Source organism: Agelaius phoeniceus, chromosome 2 (genome assembly GCF_051311805.1).
Source record: "Agelaius phoeniceus isolate bAgePho1 chromosome 2, bAgePho1.hap1, whole genome shotgun sequence".
NCBI classification, from domain to species: Eukaryota; Metazoa; Chordata; class Aves; order Passeriformes; family Icteridae; genus Agelaius; species Agelaius phoeniceus.
Genome location: NC_135266.1, coordinates 88,502,984 through 88,514,012, shown reverse-complemented (window position 1 = coordinate 88,514,012; position 11,029 = coordinate 88,502,984). Strand labels below are relative to the sequence as shown.

At 53.5% G+C, this 11,029-nt stretch overlaps 1 long non-coding RNA gene across 1 annotated transcript; it reads right to left on the bottom strand.

Annotated features, from left to right (window-relative positions):
- Positions 1-200: 200 nt before the first annotated feature.
- On the bottom strand, positions 201-4,457 carry LOC143693380 (uncharacterized). The gene is made up of 3 exons (XR_013181006.1): positions 4,206-4,457; positions 3,730-3,881; positions 201-3,498 (listed from the first exon to the last, which is right to left on the bottom strand). It is a non-coding gene; the product is annotated as an uncharacterized LOC143693380 (long non-coding RNA).
- Positions 4,458-11,029: the final 6,572 nt, after the last annotated feature.

The window sequence follows — 11,029 nt, the reverse complement described above, 5'->3', positions numbered from 1 at the left end:
TGTTCTCCTCCTGCCCTGTTCCCATGGGCATCAGTCCATGATGAATGGAATCCTGCCTTCTTCCTACAGCCAAGGGTGTGAGGGGGCCGTGTCCAGACGCAGCAGGGGCTGCTGCTCACCACAGGCTGAGCCCAGGAGTGGACAGGCAGCAGAGGAACCTGCTGGTCAGCTCTTCAGGGACTGTGCACCTTCACTGGCTGCACCACAGCAGGCCTAAGCCTCCTGTGCTGGGCTGGCTCTTGTGTGGAGGAGGGAAGACAGGCAATGTGCTCCTTGTCCTGCTTGTGTGCTAAGAGTTATGGCAGAGGGGAGGCCTAAAGGGGATCCTGCACGGCCAAAGCCAGAAATGTGTGGGAATGGTGCTCAAGACCTGGATAAGGAGGTCCCCTCTGGGCAGACCCAAGCCCAGCAGCCCAGGCTGCTGTTGGGAGAAGCTGTGCACGGCCGGGCATGGTTTCTAGGCTGCACATGGAGAGGCCCTCACCTGCAGGGCCAGCAGGATGTGCTGTCACCACTACCCATTCTTGAAATGACAGCCTGGTAGGCCACGCCGGAGCTGGCTCCACGAGGGCTCATCTCCTGCATGTTTCTGGAAGAAAGTCTCAGCCCAGGACTCCTGTGCAGGAAGAACTCACAAGGAAGATGGAGAGCCATTCCATGAAGTGAGAGGACACAGTCAGATCACCGAGGTGGAGCCCCACTGCGTTTCTTTTGCTCCCTATCCTGTTTTTCAGGCTGTGTTCAGAAGGAGGCAAAGCAGGGACTATTTCGTTCCACTAATGCAAAGACACAGCCCCATGGGGAGGAAAAAGTAACAACAAGTCAAAGAGCAGAAATTGCCCTGAAAATGTGAGAAGGGACAAGCCAGGAGGCCAGGAGACAAGCTGGGAGGACCAGTGATGTGGGAACTAGAGAAATGAACTCAAAGCAGAGAAGAACACATCCCTGGAAGGCAGATGCATGCAAATGCACAGCGGAGAAGACAGTCAACATGCAAATAAACTCTGAGGCAAGTGGGTAAAATGCTGCTTTGCAGGGACGAGCTTGAGCCCCATAAGAGTCCCAAAACCAGAAGAGCTGTCTGGCAGTGGGTCTCCAGGGGAGGCACATGGACTCTGGGTCTAGATGTGTGACTTAGAAGGGCTGAAGGGCGTTGTACTGTGCTCATAGCCAGAGAACTGGGCTTAGTCAGAGCCAGCAGGGAATGAGAGTAGGCTGAGGCATAGAGAGAGAAATAGCACCAAGAAATAGCTTAAGTAGGAGTTGTGAGGAAAGGTAAGGCTTGGAACTGGGAAGAAAGCAATGGAAGCAGGGGAGAAGCATCTCAGGCCCAAGGAGGCCCTCAAGAGATTGCTGGTCATGTTCCCACCACAGGACACCAAGGGGCATCAACGCAAGTGGCATCAGAGAAGGAGTTAGTTCTGCATGAAACACTTATCTGCACTGGGAACCTGGAGAGGACCAGGACACCAGGAAAGGGAAGGGAGGATATTTGCAGCACAGCACTTCTCCAGTTCCTGGTACCACCACAAGTCTCTGCTGACAACTGCTTTCTCACAGCTGCCTGTGACACTTGTTCACATCTGCTTGTGTTATTGACTGTAACGCGTGGAATGAAGTCAAATCCCTGCCAGTGTCAATACTACAGCAGTGGAAATGACCTTGCTGAGAGGCACTTTCTATACAAGAACATTGTTATAGGACAAAGGGGAATGCCTTTAGACTGACAGAGGGAGGTTCTGATTAAATATTAGGGAGGAATAGTGGTTCCTTCCTAATATTTAGCAATGTGAGGTACTGGAAGCAGTTGCCCTTAGGAGATGTATCCCAACTCTAATATGTTCAAGGCCAGGCTGGATGGGGATATGAGCAACCTGGTCTAGTGGAAGGGGTCCCTGCCCCTGGCCCAGGGGACTTGAAACTAGACTATCCTTAAAGGTCTCTTCCACCCCAAACCATTCCATCATTTGTGGATTATACCCCTGCAGCCTAGAGATGGAAAAGGAAAGAGAGATAAGCACACAGAGCACAGGGCCTTTCTGCATTACTCAGATACTCTATTGTCTCTTGTCTAAGATTTCAGAATTTGTTCAGCAAAACCAGTACAGCTAGAGGACATTTTGTGTGTGACTCAACAAAAAGCAAAGAGCTGAGCTCAAGGAGACAGAGGACATTGAATCTCGGGATATCTGCCTTCCATTCCTGTGCCTTCCTCCTGGAGAAGTCCATCTCTTCTCAGCCAGAGGCTGCTGGACCCACTCAGAGACAAGAGGACACAAGAACACAGGAGCTGCTCCAGTGAGCCTGAGCCTCCCTGTGTTCCCTGAGCCACCACATGCACTGGGGATGCTGGACAAAGCTCATTTCACTCCCACACACATGGTCCCACCGCCCCCAGTGAAGATGTGTCAGAGCTCCCCACCCTTCCCAGCACAGCCAGAGCTGTTCCCAGCTCCCTGCTGAGCTCCCAGCTTTACTCAGGTCAGGGGCATTTCCATCACACAATTACTGCTGCAGCTTCACAAATTCGATGATTCTCCAAATTTGATGTGATGTCATTCCAGTTGTTGGGAGGTTTTGTAGGCACATGAATTACAGTGCAATTTTCACCATCCACATAATTTGGTTCTCCATTTCGCCAGAACCTGGGACACAGACAGGCTTGTTACTCCCCAGTGCTCACTGTAAAGCACTGCAGGAAAAGGCCCCAGTGGGATGAAAGACATGAAGGCGAGAGACAGAAATTGCCAATGCTGATTCATGGACTGAAGCAGTGCCCTTCCTCCCACTCCATATCCCACTGGCACCAGTGGCACATGGAAACCTGCCTCCTTCCTACAGCCTTCCAGCACAACAGGGCTGTGCTCCATCCTGCTGAGGGCAACTGATCACCACCACTCACCCCATGCACCTCACTCCCAGCAGAGGCCCGTGCTGGGCTCCAGGGCAAGTTTGTTCTGCAGAAGAAGGCACAGCAAGGACAGTGCTGGTGCTCTCTCCCTGTGCCCCATCTCTTTCCCTGCATTCCAGCACACACCATTTTGTTCACACAAGTGCAGTGAATGGAGGTCAGGCCAGGCTGATCACCAGGGTTTTGAAGGACTCTTGCTGCCAGCAAGTTGGAAGTTATTTCTATGCCTACATGGTTGACTTCCATGTCACAGGGAGTTAATTCATAACCAATACCAAGCACAGATGGGGCCATGTGAACCTGGTGTCCTACACAGTGCTCTCCTTCTGTATCTTTGATCTCTGACAAGGCAGTGGGGTGACAACTCCCTTTTATGCACCACATGAAGCTCTCACATCTCTCCTACTTTCTTTCCCTACCAGGAGTCACACCAAACACTCTTCCTCCAGAGATACTCACGCTGCTGTTGCATTGTATGGAGTCTTGTCCACCCACTGCCACTGGCCCTTCTGCTCTGCAAACAGTCCGATGTAGAAATTGTCTGGTTTAGGTTCTTTAGATTGCTTTATCTGCTCAGAGAGGAATTCCTGGCAATCAGAGAGGGAGTGCAATGTCCATGAGAGGAGTAGGACCGAGCACCAGGAGAGGCATCAGGAATCCCCATGATGTGGGGCTGGTGGCAGAGGGGGCTGGTGCTGCAGAGATGCAGACAGGACCTTCCCCCTCCCCTGCAGGACAAGGAGGGGCTCTGAGTCCCCTCCAGGGCCCAGCACTGTGGCTCTGCCTGCTGGGTGCCTCTCTCAGCCCTGTGCACTTACCTGCTCTGCCTTGCTGGTGATCACCACCAGCTGGGAGCCCATCCCAGTGCAGTTCTGTGCACTCTCAGCCCATGACATTGTGTCAGGGGACAGGAAATAGCAGCTTCCTTGAAACCTTCTCCAGCCCTTTGGGCAGCACATCCAGCCTCGGTCTGTGCAGGGAGAGGACAGAGAGGTGCAGGCTCCTAACAAGAGATGGTGATTGCAGAGATCCAGGTTTTCCAGGGACAGTGCTCATGTCCTGCTCAGTGACTTTTCCTGACAGAAAGTGCTTGAATAACCAGGGATAGTACAGACATTCTTTCCCATTGCTTTGGGGTATGACCAGTGAGCTTTGTGTAGCCAAAGCCAGGGTAATCCTTGTAAGGGGATCTCAGGGCTGTCCACAGTTCTGTTGGAGATGTGGCTTGAGCTGCCCTGGCACAGCCCCCTTGAGGCCCTTCTCCCAAGGAAGAGGGGACATTGGGAGAACTGACCTGTGCCTTGTGGCACCGCTGAGTCGCACTCCCACTCTGAGAACTGCTGCTGCAGGGCTGAGGGCTGGTCACTGCTGTGGCAGAAGGGAACCACTGCAAAGGGACAGCAAAGGCAGCAGGATTAGCCCTTGCTCCCAGCTCCTCACACAGCATCTCTGGCCCCTGGACTCTCCTCCCACCATTTCCCCAGCAAGCATGGTCCCAGCTGTCACCTCTCCTGGCCCACACCAGTGGCCCAGCTGCCTTCCCAGCCAGAAAGAGCCCGGTGTCTGCCAAGTCAGACGGCAGAGGGACCCCTGGAGGCTCATCCCGCTGGGCACAGGCCACACACGCGGCAGGAGGGAGCCCTCCCAGCCACAGCCCCTGTGCCATGCACACAGCCACAGCCCAGCTGCCAGCCTACAAAGCAGCCTCTCCTTGTCACCCTCGGTCTCTTCCTCAGCTACACAGCAACAGGCACCTGGGGGAGTCACCCTCAGCTGGGCCTGCTCCATCAGCAACACACAGTGCAGGTGAAGGGAATCACTTACAGCTGGAGCTGCTGAAACCAGGGTGCAGCACAAACAAGAGGCACATGGTCCCGATGGCAGCTTTGATTGAAAGGGCAAAAATAAGGAAGACCCAGATGTTCAGCCAGGAGCAGCCTCTCTCTTCTGCTGGGGCTGAAAAACACAAAGCAAGAGTGAGCATGTCCCAGCCCAGAGTTAGGAGCAGGATATCCCAGGGGGCTCTGTTCCCCTGCACCCTGCTGGTCCCTTGTTCCAAGGACTGGGGAGCCCCACAGGTGCTGGAGGCAGGCCCTGCTGCCTGTCCCAACAGAGGCTCAGAGCCACAGAGTACAGGAGCACAGGGGCTGCCCTGAGGCCGCTTTTTTATTTCCCTGTTTATCACAAGATCGGCCTGGATTCTGCCCAGACCTCACTCTCCCTTTGTCCTGTCAGACCTCCTTTCTCCACAACACATCTTCCATGTTGCCTTCCATTACCCCTGTCTGTCCCTGAACGCTCTTTGTGGATCTCCCTCCTCTTCCTCTCTCTTTAGAGCTTCTTTCTGTCACTCCCTGCATTTTGCCTCTGTCCCATGAGCCCCTTTCTGCAGAGGCACAGTCCCCCAAAGGAGTGACTGCCCAGCTCAGGGTGTGCACAGGCAGACACACAGAGGGATGGTTTCCACAGGGGAAAAGGCACTTGGGAGCTCTCTCTTGGGGAGCCCTGGCTGGGTTGTCCTTGGAGACAGCAGAGATGGGGGCAGGGACCTGTGCTCAGAGTGATGCAGAGAGCTTTGCAGGGCAGTGACAGAAGGACAGCCCCCTTCAGCCCCATTGTTTACAGACACAGCACTGAAGGGAATAGCAGGGCACACTCTGCCTGCACTTCCATTTCCCCTGGCTCTAGGAAAAGGTCATTCTGCCAGCCTGGCCACTGCCCACTTCCCTCATCTGTTGCTTTGCTCTTGCCCTAAGCCCCATCTCCTGGTAGGAGATCCGGCCACCGCACCATGCCCAGGATCCAGCCCAGCCCTGCCTTTCCCCAAGTCCTGTGGCAGGAGGACAGAAAGGAAGGAAGCTTTGGGGGTTACCTGCACTTCCAGGACTGACTCTCCCTGGGCCATTCATCATCTCTGCAGGAGGATCACTCTTCTCCAAGGGTCCCTGTTACCAGTGTGGGCACAAACAGCCTTCCTCCTGCACAGGGCACCTCCCACACGGGTGAGGGGCCTGCACAGGCTCTAATCTGATGTGCTGAAAAACCAATATCCTGGGTGTACCCACAGCACAGGAGATTGGGGAACTTCCATCATTACGTAGTGCAGACACGTCACACAATACTCACTGCAAAACCCAATGTCACCAAGGCAAAGGGAAAACAGATGAAGTGGAGCATCACTGCAGCTCACACAATCTCCCTTTGCCCAGCCTCAGGCACTTGCACAGGTCATCCATGGCCTTCCCTCTCTGCTGCCTGCTCTCTCCTGCTGAGGGTCCATGTGTGTGACAATACATACACGGGCAGGTGTATTTGGCATTGGCTAGCAAAGGGTTAAACCCACTGAGCACAGCCTGCAAAAGGGAAGCAAAAATGAGAGGAAAGCAGATCTGTGACTGAGTCTGGGCAGTGACCATTGGCATCCTGAGCACAACAGAGAACTTGTGACACTCTTTTGGTCTAATTGCATTGGAAAGGAGGCTGGGGCTTTGAGCAAAGGGGTTCAGGATGACCTGGCATTGTGGGGCAGAAGGATCACTTAGCAGTGCCAGAGTCCATGTGCATGACAGATCATGAAGTCTCACTTGGTTGTGACTGCAAACGCTGCAGACATACGTGGAACAGGCTGAGATGTTCCATCAGCTGGTTTCTCCTGTGGAGAGGAATGCACGGGTGCAGAGACACAGGAATAGGAGAGCTCACAGCAACAGCACAGGCATTCCAGCTGAGGCATCACAAGATCAGGGCACAGAACTGCTTCCAAGTGAGGACAAGCCTGAGCTCTCTGTAGAAGACATCCCCTGATTCTGTCATTTTTGTGCACAACAGGCTGCAGGCAGGGTCAGAGCCTACATTTCTAAACATCTCTATGTAAGCCGTGTTCACAAGCTCTCACCCCACAGAAAAACACATTCACAAGACTTGTGGAACCTCCAGCCTCCCACCAGCCATGCAGGAAGGGCAGCTGCAAGAACACATCCCCTTTGTGGGAGCAGGCCTTCCCCTGGTCCCACACACTTCCTGCTGGAGATGAGGGGTTCCTGAGTATCCACAGCTCTCCCAGCAGCCTGTGAAGCACAGGTGAAAGCACAGGGTCACATTGTCACACTGCAGAACTGTGCATCTGTGCCTGCTGCAGCCCTCAGTGCCATCAGTGCCATCACCCACAGCACTCAGCTGCCAGGGAGCTTCTTACACACAGAGGTGGCCAAGCTGCAGAGCAGCCTGGGCTCCATGGCCACTTCCCTCCCACTTCTCTCTTCTCTCTCTCTTACAATGTTCTTCCTTCATCTCAACTTTGTTTTCAGACTGTTTCTTCTGTGCCTCAGAAGCCTTTCCTTATTGCCTTGGTTACTGTTTAGGTGCTGGTCATGTTCTCCTTTTACTGCTGTGGTTGGTCAAAAGCCACCTCATACAGTTGCAGCTATTGAACTCTCACAGCTGTCTGCATTCACACTCCCATTTCTATCACTTGCTGCTGTCCAGGCCACTGGAAGTGGGCAGAAGCATCTCAGCCCCAAAAGGCCCTGAAGAGCACAGTGGTCATATTCTCACCACAGGACACCAAGGGACATCAAATCAAGTGGCAGAAGAGAAGGAGTTAGTTCTGCATGAGATACACATTGCAATAGGAACCTGGAGATGACTGGGACACCAGGAAAGGGAAGGGAGGATATTTGCAGCACAGCATTTCTCCAGTTCCCTGGTACCACCACAAGTCTCTGCTGGTGACTGATTTTTTACTATTAAGCAGGTGGTCATGTTCTCCTGTAACAGCAGTGGTTTGGGTCAAAAGCCCCCTCACACAGTTGCAGCTATTGAACTCTCACAGCTGTCTGCATTCACACTCCCATTTCTATCACTTGCTGCTGTCCAGGCCATCTGACCAACATGAAGTGGGATGGGTAAGGCTGGACAGGGTTCCAAGTCCAAGGAACAGCAAGAGTGCTCCTGTTCAGAAATGAACTTGGTGGAAGACATTCTCTCTTTCTCAGTGGTTGCTGGCCATTTCTCCAGAAATGGGAGTATGAATGCAGACAGCTGTGTGAATTCAATAGCTGCAACTATGTGAGGGCCCATTTACCCTAAGCCTGGGCATTAGGGAAAGGCTTCTGAGGCACAGAAGAAACAGTCTGAAAACAAAGTTTAGATGAAGGAAGAACATTGTAAGAGAGAGAGAAGAGAGAAGTGGGAAGGAAGTGGCCATGGAGCCCAGGCTGCTCTGCAGCTTGGCCACCTCTGTGTGTAAGAAGCTCCCTGGCAGCTGAGTGCTGTGGGTGATGGCACTGATGGCACTGAGGGCTGCAGCAGGCACAGATGCACAGTTCTGCAGTGTGACAATGTGACCCTGTGCTTTCACCTGTGCTTCACAGGCTGCTGGGAGAGCTGTGGATACTCAGGAACCCCACATCTCCAGCAGGAAGTGTGTGGGACCAGGGGAAGCTGTGCTCCCACAAAGGGGATGTGTTCTTGCAGCTGCCCTTCCTGCATGGCTGGTGGGAGGCTGGAGGTTCCACAAGTCTTGTGAATGTGTTTTTCTGTGGGGTGAGAGCTTGTGAACACGGCTTACATAGAGATGTTTAGAAATGTAGGCTCTGACCCTGCCTGCAGCCTGTTGTGCACAAAAATGACAGAATCAGGGGATGTCTTCTACAGAGAGCTCAGGCTTGTCCTCACTTGGAAGCAGTTCTGTGCCCTGATCTTGTGATGCCTCAGCTGGAATGCCTGTGCTGTTGCTGTGAGCTCTCCTATTCCTGTGTCTCTGCACCCGTGCATTCCTCTCCACAGGAGAAACCAGCTGATGGAACATCTCAGCCTGTTCCACGTATGTCTGCAGTGTTTGCAGTCACAACCAAGTGAGACTTCATGATCTGTCATGCACATGGACTCTGGCACTGCCAAGTGATCCTTCTGCCCCACAATGCCAGGTCATCGTGAACCCCTTTGCTCAAAGCCCCAGCCTCCCTTCCAATGCAATTAGACCAAAAGAGTGTCACAAGTCCTCTGTTGTGCTCAGGATGCCAATGGTCACTGCCCAGACTCAGTCACAGATCTGCTTTCCTCTCATTTTTGCTTCCCTTTTGCAGGCTGTGCTCAGTGGGTTTAACCCTTTGCTAGCCAATGCCAAATACACCTGCCCGTGTATGTATTGTCACACACATGGACCCTCAGCAGGAGAGAGCAGGCAGCAGAGAGGGAAGGCCATGGATGACCTGTGCAAGTGCCTGAGGCTGGGCAAAGGGAGACTGTGTGAGCTGCAGTGATGCTCCACTTCATCTGTTTTCCCTTGCCTTCATGGGATTTTGTGTTGCAATGATTCTTGTGTGAAATGCCCTGGCAGGGTAATGATAGAAGTTCCCCAATCTCCTGTGCTGTGGGTACACCCAGGATACTGTTCTTTCAGCACATCAGATTAGAGCCTGTGCAGGCCCCTCACCCGTGTGGGAGGTGCCCTGTGCAGGAGGAAGGCTGTTTGTGCCCACACTGGTAACAGGGACCCTTGGAGAAGAGTGATCCTCCTGCAGAGATGATGAATGGCCCAGGGAGAGTCAGTCCTGGAAGTGCAGGTAACCCCCAAAGCTTCCTTCCTTTCTGTCCTCCTGCCACAGGACTTGGGGAAAGGCAGGGCTGGGCTGGATCCTGGGCATGGTGCGGTGGCCGGATCTCCTACCAGGCGATGCGGCTTAGGGCAAGAGCAAAGCAACAGATGAGGGAAGTGGGCAGTGGCCAGGCTGGCAGAATGACCTTTTCCTAGAGCCAGGGGAAATGGAAGTGCAGGCAGAGTGTGCCCTGCTATTCCCTTCAGTGCTGTGTCTGTAAACAATGGGGCTGAAGGGGGCTGTCCTTCTGTCATTGCCCTGCAAAGCTCTCTGCATCACTCTGAGCACAGGTCCCTGCCCCCATCTCTGCTGTCTCCAAGGACAACCCAGCCAGGGCTCCCCAAGAGAGAGCTCCCAAGTGCCTTTTCCCCTGTGGAAACCATCCCTCTGTGTGTCTGCCTGTGCACACCCTGAGCTGGGCAGTCACTCCTTTGGGGGACTGTGCCTCTGCAGAAAGGGGCTCATGGGACAGAGGCAAAATGCAGGGAGTGAGAGAAAGAAGCTCTAAAGAGAGAGGAAGAGGAGGGAGGTCCATAAAAGAGCATTCAGGGACAGACAGGGGTAATGGAAGGCAACATGGAAGATGTGTTGAGGAGAAAGGAGGTCTGACAGGACAAAGGGAGAGTGAGGTCTGGGCAGAATCCAGGCCGATCTTGTGATAAACAGGGAAATAAAAAAGCAGCCTCAGGGCAGCCCCTGTGCTCCTGTACTCTGTGGCTCTGAGTCTCTGTTGGGACAGGCAGCAGGGCCTGCCTCCAGCACCCGTGGGGCTCCCCAGTCCTTGGAACAAGGGACCAGCAGGGTGCAGGGGAACAGAGCCCCCTGGGTTATCCTGCTCCTAACTCTGGGCTGGGACATGCTCACTCTTGCTTTGTGTTTTTCAGCCCCAGCAGAAGGGAGAGGCTGCTCCTGGCTGAACATCTGGGTCTTCCTTATTTTTACCCTTTCATTCAAAGCTGCCATTGTGACCTTGTGCCTCTGCCTTGGTGAGTTCCAGGGTGTCTTAATTCCCTTGGGATGAAGGGCTCAGGTGACTGCACTTGGTCAGGTGGGAAACCCACATCCTAGTGCCTCTGCCAGAAGAGCAACACCATTCATCAAAACACAGGTCAGAGATTCCTTCTCATGCAGCCTCAACCTTTGTGGGAACATGTCTGTGGCTTTTAAAAAACCATTTGAATCTCAGGGAATAAGCAAGATCTCTTGGGTAAGCTGGCTGTGTAAGGAACTGCCTGTGGTGGCAGCAAGGCTGTCAGAGCAGGTTCCTCCCAGTCTCTCTCAGTCTGCCTGAGCTGAGAGCTTGGCCAGCTCTTCTCTGAAGGGAGTGTTTCCAGAGCCAATGATTGCCTATCCTGCTTCCCCAGGAAGGCTAAGGCAGTAGCAGTGTCTCTCAGCCAGCAGAGGTTTCATGGCTGTCTGAGGAAGACACTGACTCTTTTTGATCCCCACAGGGATGAACAGCTCCACAGCAGGTGAGATCCCTCAGCTGAACAAAACCAGAAGTCATCTCTCTTCTCAT